At 42.2% G+C, this 17,792-nt stretch overlaps 1 long non-coding RNA gene across 1 annotated transcript; it reads left to right on the forward strand.

Moving 5' to 3' along the window:
• Nucleotides 1-3,430: 3,430 nt before the first annotated feature.
• LOC126513384 (uncharacterized) lies at nt 3,431-14,615 on the forward strand. Its single transcript, XR_007595321.1, has 4 exons — nt 3,431-3,774; nt 3,939-7,049; nt 10,754-10,886; nt 14,325-14,615. It is a non-coding gene; the product is annotated as an uncharacterized lncRNA (long non-coding RNA).
• Nucleotides 14,616-17,792: the final 3,177 nt, after the last annotated feature.

Consider the following 17,792-nt stretch of genomic DNA (forward strand, 5'->3'; position numbering starts at 1 on the left):
ATGATGAAGTGGGACATTCAATGCCTTTTTCTAGACTACGTGGGCACACGTGTGTATACCACATGCATACAGTACACTGCATGCACACATACACACACACAAATGAAAGTAAAGGAAAAATGCATGAATCCACCCGAGCTCCTGGCCCCACAAACAACAGCACAGCGTCCTGCTGTGTCCCTTGCTTCTCTCTGGATCACGTGGCTGGCCAGGAGACACTGCTTGCTGACCTGCCCTGTCCAGCAACACGAGAACAGGGAGAGAGTCAAAATTCTAAATGTGAATATGGTTTCTACTGAATATGTATGATGATAATACGATTTTTATGTCAAAAAGTCATAGGGTAAAGCATCTCAAGGGACCACCCACTGCCACTTCTCCACTGAAAAACACTCCAACCCTGCATTTCACATAGGCATCGGAGGTGACATCATCGTAGTGCTGTGTCTACCAACTTCCTAAAAGCCGCTCCTGTTCTCCCCGCCTGCCACTCACCTCCCAGCCCCGTGCTAGCCACTCTGGTCACTATGGATCCGACGAGGTCTCTGACTCGCCCCAGCTTCTCTGCTTCCTGTAGGTCTCTCAGTCTTTCCCTCGGAGACCACACTGGGCGTGACTGCTACCACGGTCACCTTGTTCTCAGTTACACCGACCGCTCCACTCATCTCCACAGCCTTTACTGCTCACTGGGCAGCGTTTACTGGCTCAGTGGTGAGGCTGCTTTTGGTCTTTAATTCCCCCATCCCACCCCCAACTGTGAGAACTAAGCGACACAGAGAAGGGGCTGATTTCACGGCACATCTTCCCCACACTAAATGAACAGAGAAGTCAGAGTAGAGACCTCAAATGGCAGTACTTCAGTCATTGCCAAATAAATCCATTAATAAGCAAAATGCTTCTTATCTATGAAATGCTTACTTAACTCATTTTAGCGTTACTTATGATCCTTTATGATGTTGCTTTAATTCATTTTTTAGAATAGTGTTTTGTACCTTTATGTAATTTTTATCAAGTCTCTTCCATACTCATAAGAGGTTTGTGCTTGGTGACCGGGATGCAGATGTGTGAACAGGAAGAGAGGGACATGGCCTGTTCTTCAGCTGGTAATGGTAGCCATCTGGCGCTGCTCTGCCTGGAAATGGGTTGTCCATCTGGGCCCATGTGGAGGAGGAGCACACAGCTGAAAAGCAACGCCTGTTCAAACGAATGGAACCCACGTTGCTATTCTTCTTTTTAGCTTTTACAGTTACTTATTTATTTGTATTGATTCTCTGTGGATCTCACATCATGCACCCTGATCCCCTACACCTCCCCATCTCTTCGTATCTGTCCTCTGCCCTTGCAACCTGACTCCAAAATAAAATTTAAAAGAAAACCAAAAACCAAAACCAACCAACAAACCAACCAATCAACTAACCAACCAACCAACCAAAAACAAAACATTGGCATGGAAGCTGTACTGTGGCACTCTTTAGTCCGTGTATCTGTACTTGTAAGTGTTCATTTCGGATAGTAATTGGTCTGGTTTGAGGCCTCTGGCTTGACTACACCCTCGATACTGGGGCCTTTCTGGCTGGAGAGATGGCTCAGCCATTAAAGGCTAGGCTCACAACCTAAAATATAAGAACCTAGGTTCTTTGTGGAGCACAGTGCAGCTTAGACATAATTGTCACCAGTAAGATGGCATGCCATGCTCAACCCTTCCCCTCTCCAAAGAGAAACGAGTAAGAACTGAGGTAACTGATGTCATGTTTGGATTACACACCCCTCTTTGAGCCTGGCTGTATGATAGCATGGTCTTGAACTCTCAGCCCTCCTGCTTCCGTCTCTGAAGTACTGAGATTAGGAGAGTACACAGCGCGGTCCGGGATGCAGGCCAGCTGAGCAAGCACTGCTCCAGCGGGGCCACACCCTTCGCCCCTTTCTCTTAGTAACAGTTTCAGTTAACAGAGTGCTCGCTGAAACCGTCTCATTATGACATTTTCACACGTACATCCATTGCACTTGGTTCACAGTTGCCTTTATTACCCTCTTTTACCTTTCCTCTTCTTGGTCTCCTTCATTCTCCCTCTTTTTGTTTTTATGTCTGTATTTAGATATAGATCCACACAGGAGAGAAAACACGTCTGTCTTCTCTTTAACCTCCATTACCCCGCCTTGTTCCCTCCTCTCCCTTACCTTTGGACCCCCTTTTCCCCTAATGGTCTCCCATTTGCTTTTGTGTCATATACACCCTGGCACATCACACACACCACACACACACATACCACACACACCACACACATACACACCACACACCACACATCACACACACATACCACACACACACACATCACACATACACACACCACACATTACACACACATACCACACACACACATCACACATACACACACCACACATCACACACACATCACACACACCACACAATACACACTACACACACACACCATACATCTCTCACACACACACATACACAGCACACATCACACACACCATACACCCACATACATACACCACACATACCACACACACACACACACACACACACACACACTTTTCAGTGATAGCTTTCTTCCTCTCACAGGCTGCCCTCCAGCACCACCCTTTGCCCCGCAGACTGGATTATGTCCTTGAGCATTACTGGCATCTGAAGGTGACAATTAGTGTCCAAGTAGGAGTAGACATGGTGGATCATGTCTGAGAGGCCTGGGCTATTCTGTTACCTCCACAATGGTTGTATTTCCTATACTGCTGACCTGCTTCCATCAGTCTTAATGTCATTAGCTGTTTCCTCAAAACGCTGGTATTGGCGTTTGCAAAAAGGTTAAAAATCATGTATTTTTATTAACACTGAAATTTTTAAGTCTGTCAAGCCAGCAGTCCCTGCTGTTTTAAAATCAGTGAACGTCGCTGTGTTGTCTGTTGATTCAGGAGAGTAACTGCAGCCTGCTCCTGTGTTTCCTTCCTTTGGTTTCCCCCCAGTTTTCTCCCCACAGAGCTGACTTTTCTGGGCTGTGGGTGAGAAGACCCGCTGAAGCTGACAGACTGGTTTGGAGAGCTGAGCCATGTGTATTTTGCAAGGTTGTGAAATGCAGAGCGCTATGACTCCAGCTGGTCACACCACTGCCACACCAGGGCAGACAAATGACTGGAGTCTTGTGACATCTGGTCTGTCAGGCTCTGTCAACACACCGCAGGGAGCATTTCCTTACAATCCAGCCCTCTTCTTCCTCACAGCCTCTTCCCACACTGCACACTTGGAAAATTTCTGGCAAGAACATAGTGTCTTTGGAAAAGCTAATGTATTTTTTATGATTTTATTATTATGTTTTAAGGTGCACAGTGATAACACAGAGAGCAAGTTCACAGGATGGGCAGGTTCTTTCTCCCGAGCTGACTCCAGAGTGAGGAGATGGAACAGGCACAGGCCAAAGAGCGGGCCTAGGATACAGACAGCTGGGAACAGCACGCTCACATCACGTGATACAGAGGGAGTGGAGGAGAAGCCACATGATGGGGTGGTTAGGGAAGGCTTTCAAAGGTCATGTTTGAACCAGTCCTGAGTGGTGGACAGGGGTAGTCAGGCAAATATCTGGGCCCAGAGTATTCCAGGTGAAGAGATAAGCGGTTACGGGAACCACAGATGGGGACCGAGGGCCACGGGTGACGAGCCGCTCGGAAGAAAGCAACGTAGGGCAGACTATAAGCTGCCTACGACTTGAGCGGGGAGCCGAGCACGTGGAGCTCTGTAGTTGCTCAGGAGAGGTCCGGGTAAGTCTGAAGGTCAGGAAAGCCACCAAGGGTCTTAAGTAGGAAGCACTAGATGCCTCTTCAAAATTCGAGAAAAGAGAGAGAGAGAGAGAGAGAGAGAGAGAGAGAGAGAGAGAGAGAGAGAGAGAGAGAGAGAGAGAAAACAACCCTGCTTTCACTTTCAGTGATGCGAATGAGAAGCTGCCCTTTTGGAATCCTCATCCCAGAACCCTGGACAGTACCTGGACACAGTGTCTTTTAAAAATCTCCTCAAAGTACCAATGGTTTAATAAAATCTGGAATGCTTACGTGGCTCAGATCTGGGAACTGAAGCAACAAACCCAACTGCCCAAGCTGGTTTTCCATGAGCATGTGGAGGTGGCCGTGGCTGGGAGACTGCACTGTATTTCCTGCAACCCAGGAAGCAATTGGGTGGACAGGCAGGTTCAGCCTCTGCACGTGCCTCAGAGACAGCTCTCCTGGCAGGTGGACGTTGGCTGGTGAGTGCTGTTTGCACTAGCCGAGAGCTGGAAACGACAACCTTCTAGAAAGAGGGGTTGGTTACATAAGCATTCCGCATCTATACAGAAAAATTCTAGCAGGAATTACAAAGATAAAAATACTAATATCAACAGAAAAAAATCACTCTAAAAGGAATACATTGTAAAGTGAAAAATAAAAAATGGCTTGGCTATCAAATGTCATATACACTCTTGACCCATTTTGTATGTTAATCTATGTATATACATATGTAGAAGACTATAGAACAATGCCGATATTATTTATCTTTTGGGAATGGAGTCATATTGAATTGCTTGAGTTTTGTGTATACTTATAATAAGAAAAATTCAAATAGTATAATACAAGTAGCTTGATTAATATTTTAATAATATATTTATACTAGGAAATACTGCAGAAGAGTGCAAGGACTGAAATAAACACCCATGGAAGTCTCACGCCAATGGAATATTTATGTTAATATTTTACTCTGGTGTTCTAAAAGAATTCTTTACACATTAATATGAAATGCAGCCAAATATGTTATATCCAGGATTACCATGCCATGCTCTTGACATTGCTCGTTTTCTTTTAAACCCAAGTAAATACGAGGAGATTCAAGTTGTATTCTTCTCCCTGAACGCTATTTAGTTTAGGTAATCTTGTGCTTCCTCAGTTTCCTACTTACAGATGTTTAAGATTCTGAATTTAATTCAGATTATTTTCTAGTTTGAAGAACATCCTCATACATTGTTGCAATGAAATCATTCTAAGACATTTAAAAGTTCTCACTTTTCAGTTAGAGCCCCTAAAACACTTGCTGAGCTCAGCTTGCAACGTCTACCCCGGGCAGCAGACAAAGACGGCCTCATGACAGTGAACATGTTGGTCATCTGGTTCGGGAAGCTTCTATGCCACACAATATTTCCCCCCAGTAGGCAGTTTCATTACCTAACAGGGATCACATCTTTGCCCTTTGTATCCAGTATCTGAGGCAGGGAAGCATTTGTTCTAGTCAATCCTCGTGAATAAATTAAAGAACTGATTCTGATTTATAGTAGACTACTGCTTTCATTGTCATTTATTGGCCTTTATGTAAAGCCTTGAATTTGCTTAGGCTCAAAGCCAGTGCCTTCTTCACTGTCTTCCGCACACATGGCCCTGCCAGCTTGTGGGTACCCACGTGTGTAGGTCTCCAAAGCCTTGGCACTTGCTTTTTTCTCCCTTATTTTTCTGTTTCTTATTTTGATGATTTATTAAAAACTAGACTATTACTGAGAAAAAAATATATAAGGAAGAAAATTCCAGAGACGGGTTTCAGAACTTCAAACCAGTAGCAATGAAAATGGCATTCACATAGAAGTTCGGGAAAGTTGCATAGCAGAACAAAGACTTCTTTTATGACACACAGCTGGTTTGACCACAGTTTCAGTAAGTGACAGCCAAATACAGAAACGAAGCTTGCTGACTCAGTCTGCTGCACTAACCACCAAACTCAGGCAGCTCCTCCCTTCGCTCTGCAGGGCAGAAACACAGGGCCTGCAGATGCTGCCCTTTCTGAAGCAGGCAGGCTGCTGGAAAATGGCCAGTTCTGGAGGCTGCCCGGTGTAGTGTGTCATTTTACCAGATGGGTGCCACACCCAGACACCTTGGAAAGGTTCTCATGGTGGAAATGAGGTCATCTCAAAGCTTAGTATTATGTGGAAATAATCCTGAGTGCCAACAAATATTCCTGTGGAAAATGGAATGCTTTATTCTTGGTTTCAAAATTCCCTTACTTATTTTCTTCCAGTCCTCGTGTCTACGAATGACCCTGAAGAGACTGAGAGACTTTTTATTAACCCACGAAATTAGCATCACTGTGCAACTTAAATCACTCGTCTGTTTGCTAAGAGCCACATGCATTGTTTCATGCAGGCCCAATGTTGTTCAACCTCAAGTGCTTCTCCATTTTTCTCTCTGTAATTAATTGTACAAAACAAAGAATTTCATTTTGGTATTTTCATACGTGTTTTTATCATATTGGGATTATATCCACCTCCCGTTGTCTTTTCTTACCCTGCCCCTTCTCATCCTAGTCTCCTTACTCCCCCTTTTACTTTTATGCCCTCCTCTTCCTATCCCTTTGCAAAAACAGATGCCAAAGAAGACACACAGTACTCTCTTTCTGAATTTATCGTATTTCACTCAACACGATGATCCTCAGTTTCATCCTTCTGTGTGTGGACAACACGACTTTCTTCTTCTTTATGGGTAACTAATATTCCACTGCGTATGTACATTTCTATTCATTCATCTCAGCGAACAGCAGACTGGTTCCACAGCTGAGCTCTGGTGAGTACCGTTGGTGAACACAGCCATACAAAAGTTTCTGCAGTTTACTGACTTGGATTCTGTCACAGATATCCAGAAATGCTACAGCTGCACCATATGACAGTTCTATTTTCTGAAGAACTTCCATACTGATTTCCATATTGTCTAGTTTAATTTACATCCCTGCAAAGGGAATAAAGGCTCCCCCTCATGTCCTCACCAGTATTTGTGGTGGTTTTTGTGGTGGTCACTGTTCTGGTGGGGATGAGATGGAATCTCACTGTACCTTTGATTTGTATCTCCCTGGTAGCCAAAGCTCTTGTCTCTTCTCTCTGTTAATTGTCCTTCGCTATGCAGAATTATTTAATTTTATTGGTAAATAAAGCATTTCCTTCTCAGGTCATTGCCAGCTGTGTCGGTGATACACGCCAGTGATCACAGACCTCAGGAGGCTGATGCAGGAAGTTTACAAGTTCAAGGCCTAGGTGGGTTACATAGTGAGACTGTCTCAAAAACCAAAAGCAAGAGGGTTGGAGAGATAGCTCAGAGGTTAAACACATGTACTGCTCTTGCAGAGAATCCAAGTTCAATTCCCACCTCCTTCATTAGGCAACTCACAACTGCCTGTAACTCTAGCTCCAAGGGGATCCAATGCTTCTGGAGAAGATTAGCCATCTGATTTGTTATACGATAAAAAGTGGTCAGCCCGAAACATATACGTACAAGCAACACTAAACAGATTCAGCAGGTTGTATTTGTATGTGTGTATATAAAATAACTACAATTAAAGAAAAAAAAGTCATGAATTTGAAAGAGGGAGTAGATGGGAAGAGAAGGAGGAGAAAGATCCAATTATATCTTTATTAAATTTAATACAAAATAAAATAAATCTTAGGAAAAGATACAAAACCTTAAAGGAAAGGCACTGTCTGTCTTTACGCCACAGGTTTCCTCTAGCAATTGCAGTGTTTCGGCACTTACATTAAGTTTGTTGATCCATTTGAACTGACTTAAGTGGAAGAGGAGAAGGAACCGATTTCACTTTTCATATGTGGATAGCCTGTTTGCTAGCACTGTTTGTAGAAAAGACTGTCTTTTCTCCTTGTTTTTGGCTCCTTTGTTGAGACTCAGGTTGCCATGCCAGTGAGGGCTTATTTCTGGGTCTTCTATTCTCCTGCACTAATCTACATATTTGTGTTTGTGCAGTACAGTGCTCTTGCTGTTGCCACGGCCGTGCAATGTGAATTGAGATTAGGTATTTTGATGTTGCCAGCCTTATTCATCCTGTTTAAAATTTTTGTATTTCCATATGGATTTTAGGGTTGTTGTTTCTGTCTTTATGGAGAATGTCATTGGGATTTTGGTGAGAATTGCACGGAACTTGTAGATGGCCTTGGGAATATGGCCACTTTCACAGCATCGATCTTGCTAATCTACGGTCAGAAGCTCAGCTTTTCACCTTCTGGTGTCTGCTTCCGGGTCTTTCTTTGCTGCTTTTGCATGCATAGATTTTTCACTTTTTATTTAGATTTCTGCCCATGCATCTTTTGAGAAGACTAAGTTAGCTGCTTCTGTGTTGCTGTAACAAAAACACTTGACAGATGGAGCAGGACTGACTTCGCTCACGGTTTCAGAGAAGTCAGTTCACTTTGCCTGGGCCAGTGCACTGGGACAGAGCATCATGGTGCCAGAGCCTGTAGCCGAATAGGATTGTTTATTTATCTTTTGTTGTTGCAAATATAAAGAAAAGGGGGATGAGGGGAGGAGGAGAGAAAGAGAGAACATCAAAACATAACCAAAGATCTATCCCTGTGGCCTACTTCCTCTAGCTAATTCCCCGCATCCTAATTTTTTTTTTTTTTTTTTTTTTGGTTTTTCGAGACAAGGTTTCTCTGTAGCTTTGGAGCCTGTCCTGGAACTAGCTCTGTAGACCAGGGTGGTCTCGAACTTACAGAGATCCACCTGCCTCTGCCTCCCGAGTGCTGGGATGAAAGGCGTGCGCCACCATCACCACATCCTAAATTTTTCAGGACTTCCCAAGGTATTTCCAGCAGCTGGGGCAAAACCTTTTGGAGGTCACACTTTAAGTTCAAACATAACTTTCTGCTTCCCACCCTTCTGCCAAGCTTTTAAAAAATTTTTTGTTTGACAATTTCAGACATCCATGTAATGTGTTTTGATAAAGTCCATACTCCACCCCTCCCCTCCAGTGGTCCCCACCCCTACCACTTTTTCCTTCCAGTTTCATGTGCTCTCTCTCCCACCGAGTCTGTTTAGTGCTGGGTGTGGGGCTGAAATAGCATCTACTAGAGCACACATAGCCTTTTAGGGGCCACATCTGTGAAGAACTTTCTCCCACACCCCGACAGCCATCTTGCCAATAGTCTCTCAGCCACTGGTGGGACTTTATATGTCCTTCCTCTGTCCGTAGCTGACTTGATCTTGTGTAGGACTGTGCACACGGTCACAGTTGCTGCGAGTTCACACGTGCAGTGGCTCCGTCCTTCTCAGATAATAGTGTTTCAGTGGAAATGTTCACGACTGCTGCCCCTTACAGTCTTTCCATTCCTCTCTTGTGCACTGATCCCTGAGCCTTGCCCTGAGGGGTTGTGTGATACAGATGTTCCATTTAGCCTCCCACAGTCTCTCATCCTCTACGTGTTGACTAACTATGGTCTTTGTATTAATAGCCAGGTACTGCAAAAAGAGACTTCTCTCTGATAAGGGTTCAGAAATGCGCTAATATACGAATACAAAGATTAGAATTCAGGAAGCAGTATGATACTTTGCTCATTTGGCACAATAAGAGTGTTAGGCTCTCCACAGGACCTATGACCTAACATGTCAGGTTTCTGACTCAGTCACTAGTGGCAGGATGAGCTTCATCTCGTGGAGCAGGCTTTCAATGCAAGCGAACAGAGTTTGTTTGCTGTCATAGCACTCGTGACGTTACTGCACAGCGTATGCACATCTGGTCATGTCCATCATCATTGCAGCTCGCAGAGGTCACAGCTGGTGAGACTGTTGATTAAATTCTCCTCTAGCAGAGTGCATAGCATGCATAGATTACTGGAAGGCATTTGTCCCTCCAATTTATAGTAATTCCATTACTCTCTCTCTCTCTCTCTCTCTCTCTCTCTCTCTCTCTCTCTCTCTCACACACACACACACACACACACATGTCTTTAGTTATCCTTCCCCAGACTCTCTCTTCTACCCTGGACTCCCATCTCCCACCCCGGCTAACCGCTTTGCTCCGTTACTCCTCTTCCCACTTTGTATTGTAATCTGTGCTCTGTCTGCCTTCCCTGCATGGCTTCTTACCAGTTTTCTAGCCTCTATGTGTACTCCAATTTAAGCACACACATATCTGAAGGTTCAAATATATTGCCCACATAATAGAGGGTACATGTGTTTATCTCTCTGGGTCTTGGTTACTCCAATCAAAATTATTTTTCTATCTTCGTTAATTTGTAATTTCATTCTTTATACTGAATAATGCTCCATTGTGTAATTATACTACACTTTCATTATCTGTTCATAGTTAATGAACATCTAGACCAACAGTTCTCAACCTTCCTAATGCTGCATCCCTTTAAGGCAGTTTCTCATGTTGTGATGACCGCCAACCATAAAGTTATTTCCATTGCTACGTCTTAAATGTAATTTTGCTATTGCTATGAATCTTAATGCAAACATCTGTGTTGTCCAGTGCTTCCATGTGGAAGGTTGTGCCGCCCAGGTTGCAAACCCCTGTCTAGTCTGTTTCCACTTCCTGGCTCCTGTGACTAGAACAGCGATAAGATGGATGAGCAACTGTTCCTACAGATATGGAGTCCTGGGGTGTGCTGAGAAGTGGCAGCTGGACCACATGGTAGATCTAGTCTTACTTCTGTGATTTCCACAGTGGCTGCACCAGCTTGTACTTCCATCAACAGTGCATACATATTCCCCTTGCTCCATGTTGCATTTTCCTGATTACTAAGGATGCTGACCATCTTCAAGGTTATTAATCAGCCATTCGTGTTTGGTCTTTTGAGAACTACTCTATTATTTGCATGCCCCATGTTTATAATTGGGTTGTTTGCTTTCTTAGTGTTTCTCTTTTTCTTTGAGTTCTTTTTGTGTTCTAGAAACCAGCACTTTGTCAGATGCACAGCTGTAAGGATTTTTTTTTATCATTCTGTAGGCTACCTCCTCACTGGAATGTGCTGTCTGTTGCTGTGCTGGGACCTTTTAGTCGTATGAGGGCCTGTTTTTCAATTGCTGCTGTTAATGCCAGGCCTACAGGTGTCCTGCTCAGAAGTTTTCTTCCTGTGTCAGTAAGTTCAAATTTAGTTTCCCTTTCTCTTCTGATCTTCCCCTGAGGTCCCTGTCCATCCGGAGTTGGGTTTTGTGCAGAGTGAGAACACACTTCATTCAAATACATGTGGCCATACTGTTGATCAATACTCAAAAAATCAAACCTTCCAACCAATTAAACAAACAAACAAAACAGAAGAAAATCTTGGACTATTTGTTTTCTTTATATCCATTGGGGTTTGAGTTCTTTATTTTGGATATTATTCCTCTATTGGATATGTAGTTGGTTAAAAAAAAATAATATATTTCACTGCTTTGTCCAAATGATGGTGTCCTTTGCTGTTTGGACGCTTTTCAGTTTTATGAGGTAACATTTATTCATTGCTGATCTTAGTGCTTATGCCATTAGTTTTTTTTTTTTTTTCAGAAAGTCTTTTGCTGTTCCAATGAGTTGAAAATGATTCCCCTCTTTCTTTTCTGTCAGGTTTAGAGTATCTGGTTTTATGTTGAGGTTTTTCATTCATCTGGGAGTTGAGTTTTGTGCAAAGTGCTAAGTGTGGTTCTATTACGATTCTTCTACATACAGTCATCCAGTTTGAGCAGCACCATTTGTTGAAGAAGCTTTCATTTCCCATCATATATTTCTGCCTTCCTTATCACATTCAGGTGTCCATAGGTGTGGACTAGATCTGGGTTTTCAGTTCTACTCCATTAGCCCATGTATCTGTCTTTGTGCCGTCACCAAGCAGTTTTTGTTCCTATAGCTCTGAAGTACAACTTGAATCCAGAGAGGGAGAGACCTCCAGCAGTTCTTTTATTATTCAGGATTGTTTTAGCTATCTGTTTTTGTTTTGTTTTACATTTTTTGTACTTCGTGTGTGTGTGTGTGTGTGTGTGTGCATGGGAGATTTCTCTGTCTTTTGATAACTTTTTCAGTTTCCTTCTTCAGTGTTCTCTTTCTTGTTTTAATTGTAATCACTCATAGCTATAAACATCCATCTTAGAACTGTTTTTCTGTATTATAAAGGTTCTGCTAATTTGTATTTTAATTTTTATTTGATTCTAAGAGTTGTTAAATTTCCTGATTTCTTCATGGCTCTCCTGACCACTCAAGAGTTTACTGTGTAATCTTTGTGTAGTTTCTCTTACTACTGATTTCAATTCTCATTCTATTGTTGTTTGATATTTTTTAATACTTGGTTAATGACCAAAAACATTACTTCATTTTGGAGAAAGGTGCATGGACTGATGATAAAAATGCATATATTTCTCAGTCATTGGGTGGAATATTTTGTAGAAGTCCATTAAGTCACTTGATGCATTGTCCCAATCATGTCTTCTAATTGAGATGAACTCTACCTTTTATTAATATGTAGTGACCCCTTTTGCTCTTCTGACTAATTTTGATTTAAATTCTGCTTTGTAAAGTATGAATAAGCGCCCTTTGCTTGCTGGGTATATTGTTTTCCTTCATTTCTTCTCAGTCTCTGTATGTCTTTGCCAGTGGAGTGAGATTCTTACACAGAACATGCTGTTGGATCTTGTTTTTTTTTTTTTTTTTAACTCTTTTTTTTATTTTTTATTTATTTATTGTGTATACAATATTCTGTCTGTGTGTCTACCTGCAGGCCAGAAGAGGGCATCAGATCGCATTTCAGATGGTTGTGAGCCACCATGTGGTTGCTGGGAATTGAACTCAGGACCTTTGGAAGAGCAGGCAATGCTCTTAACCACTGAGCCATCTCTCCAGCCCCTGGATCTTGTTTTTTAATCCACATAATTAGTCTGCATCTTTTTATTGTTGAGTTAGGCCATTTACATTTAGGATTATGATGGAGAGGTGCTTGTTTTATTGTTGAGTTAGGCCGTTTACATTTAGGACTAGGATGGAGAGGTACTTGTTGATTTCTGTGGTTGTAGTCTTTGTTTTCCTCTAGTACCTGCCGTCTTAGGGGTCTGCTGGATTTGCTGGGCTGTGCTTGCTGGTCCTCTCCTGTTCTCATCTGTTCATCTGCTCCTTCATGAGCATCCTGTCCTGAGTGTACTTATGCAGCCTTTCTTCTTTCTCCGTGTATGGGCTTCTTTTTTATATTTTTAGAAAACATTATTCTCTCGCTCCCCCCCTCCACTTCCCTCAGTCTCTCATGTAGTGTGTGTGTGTGTGTGTGTATGGACCATCCAGGTGTAGGTCCTCATGGGAGCTGTTGGAGCTGGATTTATAGGTGGTTGTCAGCCATCTGACTGGGTGCTGGGAACCAAACTTGGGCCTTCTGCAAGAGTAGCATGCTCCTTTACTGAGCCATCTTTCCAGCCCCACGTGTGTGGGATTTTTAAAAGTGTTTTCTGCAACCCTGGCTTACTAGTAGTGAGTAGCTTTAGTTTATGTTTACCTTAGGATATCTTTATGTCTCCATCAGGTGTTTTTTTTTGTTTTTGTTTTTGTTTGTTTGTTTTTGTTTGTTTTTTCGAGTCAAGATTTTTCTGTGTAATAGTCCTGGCTGTCCTGGAACTAGCTCTTGTAAACCAGGCTGGCCTTGAACTCACAGAGATCTGCCTGCCTCTGCCCCCCAGTACTGGAATTAAAGGCGTGTGCCACCTGCCCGGCTCTCTCCATCAGTTTTAAGAGACAGTTTTGCTGAATACAGTTCTCTTGGCTGCAGTAATTTTTTTCCAGGGCTTTCGTTGTTTCTGCTAGGAAACTGGCGACTTTCTAATAAGCTTGACTTTCTGGCTGACATTTTTCTCTTACAGCTTTAGTATTTACCATTGTTCCTTAGTACTGACATTTTAATGATGCCGAGTTACGGAGACTGCTCTTTCTGGCCGCATTTGCTTAAGTTTTAAATTCCCCCATCCTTGGATATCCATCTCTTCCCTAGATTTCAAATTCATTTATTAGATACTCGATTTTTTTTTTTTTAATCTTAGCTCCATCTAAATTCTTAGGTGTGGACTTTCGAAGGTGGAATTCTACTTGCTTGATCTTTTTCTTCATTGTTAACTGAATGTAATATTCTCTCTTCTGCTTGACCTAGTCTGTTGGTAATGCTTCCCACTCTTCTTTCCATCTAATTCACTGGATTATTTACAATATTTCTATTTAAAAAAAAAATCTCAAATTCCTTGCTGAATTTCTTGCTTATGCTGTTGCTTTTTTCGTCCAGGTCCTGAAATCACACAGTAGGTAGGGAGTGCAGTCTCTGGCCACAAGCTTGGGTCTTTCCCAATAGTTTCTGCTATTATCCGTATATTTGTTTCTTTCAACAAAGGCCATGGCCTAAGACCATTGGGCTCTCAGTGCCTGAGCCCCCCCCCCACCTAAACTCGGGGTGTCTGTGCCTAGCCTTCCCCCTCTCCAGGACTACCTCTCATGGTTGTCTTTACCTAGCTGGAATGATGCCAGCACGTTTCCACTAATCCAATAATCTTAGGATTGTTCCTTATCTTCTCTTCTGCAGAGTAGTTCAGTCTTAAACAAGCAGCCTGTCTCAACACTCTGCCCAGCTATCTCACTTGGAGATATGAGGAGTTACAAAATGGATCTCTTCTCTGATGCTGGCCTGGGACACAGAAAGATTCATTGTTACATCAAATCGCCTTGCTGATTTGAAGGTGTACCAGAACTGTGGGTTTGACTGGGACTGTCAGTTCCTTTCATGAGATCTCATGGCTTTATCCTCCTCTCCCCCTTGAGGAGTGGGAAATGGAGCTGCAGGCTTTTCCCTATGTGTCTCTGAATAGCGTTTCTGTTTCTCCATACCCTTAAGTTGTGATATCATCTCTCTTTGGAATAAAGTCATTATTACCTTGATTCTTCTCACTCAGGAAGAAAAGAGTAAACAACAGGGGATAAAGAATATTCCAGCAGGCATTTACACTACAATTTTTGGAGATCATCCCTCTGTCCGAGGTGGGGTTGGTGAAGAACTTTTCCCATTCTGTAGACTGTCGTTTTGTCTTGCTGAGCATGTCCTTTGCTTTACAGAAGCTTTTCAGTTTCAGGAGGTCCCATTTATTAATAGTTTCTCTCAGTGTCGGTGCTACTGGGGTTCTATTTAGGAAGTGGTTCCCTGTGCCAATGCGTTCAAGTGTACTTCCCACTTTCTCTTCTATGAGGTTCAGTGTGACTGGCTTTATATTGAGATCCTTTATCCATTTGGACTTGAGTTTTGTGCATGGCGATAGATATGGATCTATTTTCATTCTTCTACATGTTGAATCCAGTTATGCCAGCACCATTTGTTGACTATGCTTTCTTTTTTCCATTTGATATTTTTTGCTTCTTGTCAAAAATCAGGTGTTCGTAGGTGTGATCTCCAAAATATGCAAAGAACTCAAGAAATTGATTAGCAAAAGAACAAATTATCCAATAAAAAAAAATGGGGAACAGACCTAAACAGAGAATTCTCAACAGAGGAATCTAAAATGGCTGAAAGATACTTAAGGAAATGCTCAATGTCCTTAGACATCAGAGAAATGCAAATCAAAACAACTCTGGGATTTCATCTTATACTTGTATGAATGACCGAGATCAAAAACACTGATGACAACTTATGCTGGAGAGGATGTGGGGGAAAGGGAACGGTCCTCCATTGCTGCTGGAAGTGCAAGCTGGTACAGCCCCTTTGGATGTCAGTGTGATGATTTCTCAGAAAACCAGGAAACAACCTTCCTCAAGACCCAGCAATACCACTTTTGGGTGTATACCCAAAGGATGCTAACTCGTACCATAAGGACATGTGCTCAGCTATGTTCATAGCAGCATTGTTTGTCATAGTCAGAACCTGGAATGCCCCTCGAACAAAGAATGGGCAAGAAAAATGTGGTACATCTACGCAATGGAGTACTACCTAGCAGAAAAAAATAACAATATCTCGAAATTTGTGGGCAAATGGATGGATCTAGAAAACATCATATTGAGTAAGGTAATCCATACCCAGAAAGACAAATATCATGTGTACTCACTCATAAGTGGCTTTCAGACACAAAGCAAAGAAAACCATCCTGTCATTCACAATTCCAGAGAACTTAGACAACAATGAGAACCCTAAGAGAGGCATACATGGATCTAAACTACATGGGAAGTAGAAAAAGACAAGATATTCTGAGTAAATTGGGAGGATGGGGACCATGGGAAAGGGTAGAAGGGGAGGGGAGGGGAAGGGAAGGGAGCAGATAAAAAATATATAGCTCAATAAAAGCAATAAAAAAAAACAAGTACAATTTTTCCCCAGAGGAAGAGAGGACTGGGTGGGGGTCTCAGCAGAACACTGGAGAGTGGGAAGGAAGAATGAAGGTGCAGGAGAGAGAAAACAGCAGCTGGGGTCCCGAGAAAGAGTGGGGATCCCATCCACATCCACTGAGAAGCCAATGGAGGGCTCGACGCAATGTTGGATTAAGTAACTGACAGGTACACACATGGGTTTTGTTCTCTTACACCACATATATTTTAGAATTCATTTTGCATTTTGCAAAGTTAATGCAGGCTAACTACCATTCAAAACTCTGCGGATGTCACAAGTAGAAAATCCAGTACCTGACCTGCAATGGAAGCATAGGCATACTAAAAGTACTGCAGATAATCATCTTCAGGTCTCTAGAAGGGGAATGAGAAACATACGGAAAATTTTATGTTTAGATTATCTCATTATGTTTATTAAAAATTTCTAAAATGCTCATTCCTTCAAGTTCTGAGTTCTAGAACATTCCATTCCAAACATTTCAGATTGGCAATAGCCAGCCTGCTGTTCCTCCCCACATTCCTTACTCCTTTTATTTTTGTTGTTGTTGTTTGTGCTGCTTTGTACAGAATCCAAGCCTTACCCAAAGCCAGCAAGTGCTGTGTCACTGAACTACGCTCCAAACACCTTCCTTATTTTATTACGTTATTAACAAAAGTTGTACATATTTATGATGTTCACCATGAGGTTTTGATATATTGAACCATGATGAAATGACTAAATCAAGCATATCAACTTTTGTATTACAGCAGGTATGTGTTTAAGGAGAGGGGGTGAGAATATATATTCCTGTAAGCTGTTCTCGTGTTCTTACATAGCTGAATCACTTTTAAGGCCATAGTTATGCAAGTTTGAGATGTGATTATTGCCACCAAGACAATAAAATAACAAATGAAAACATAACATTGGAGAGAACAAACAAGAAAGAAGGGTCAACCCTAAGAGGCTAGCACAAAGTATCCTGACGAGTGGGCTTGGTGTGGGAGGTCCTTCTACATATGTTTTGCTTTTATTGGTTAATGAATAAAGAAACTACTCTGGCCTGTAATAAGGCAGAATAGAGCTGGCAGAAAAACTAAACTGAATTTTGGAAGAAAGAAAGCAGAGTTGGTGAGACACCATGTAGCCACCACAGGAGACAGACGCTGGAACTTTGCCTGATAAGTCACAGTCACGTGACAATACACATTTTAATAGACATAGGTTAATTTAAGATATAGTAGCTAGCTAGCAATATGCTTAAGTGATTGGTCAAGCAATGACTATTAATACAGTTTCTGAGTGATTATTTCAGATTTGGGTGGCTGGGAAATAAATGAGTGGCCTTTATCTATATGGGCTGATTTAGAAGTTTCTAGTACCCGGGTTTTAGTAAGATTTCTAGTAAGGAGTTAGGGAGGTACGGCTGCTACCACTGGCTCTCCCAACATCGTTTAAGTGTGATGATATGGACCCAGCCCTCTCGTTTGCTTTGAGTAGTAAAGGGATTTCCTCTGCTCATTTTAAGAATTTGCTGGGTAGGATTTAGAAGACACAAAAGTAGCCGCATATTTTGGACACTTTCTGTTCCAAAGAATGATTACAGTCCTGTTCACACAGTGGTACCAGGTACTGAGGTAAAAACTTTATCTGCATAATTTTACTAAGTCCTCAAAAAACGATATGTATACAGATTGGTTTCCCTTT

Source organism: Alexandromys fortis, unplaced genomic scaffold, assembly GCF_014885135.2.
Source record: "Alexandromys fortis isolate MF-2015 unplaced genomic scaffold, M_Fortis_MF-2015_v1.1 scaffold_74, whole genome shotgun sequence".
Lineage (NCBI taxonomy): Eukaryota > Metazoa > Chordata > Mammalia > Rodentia > Cricetidae > Alexandromys > Alexandromys fortis.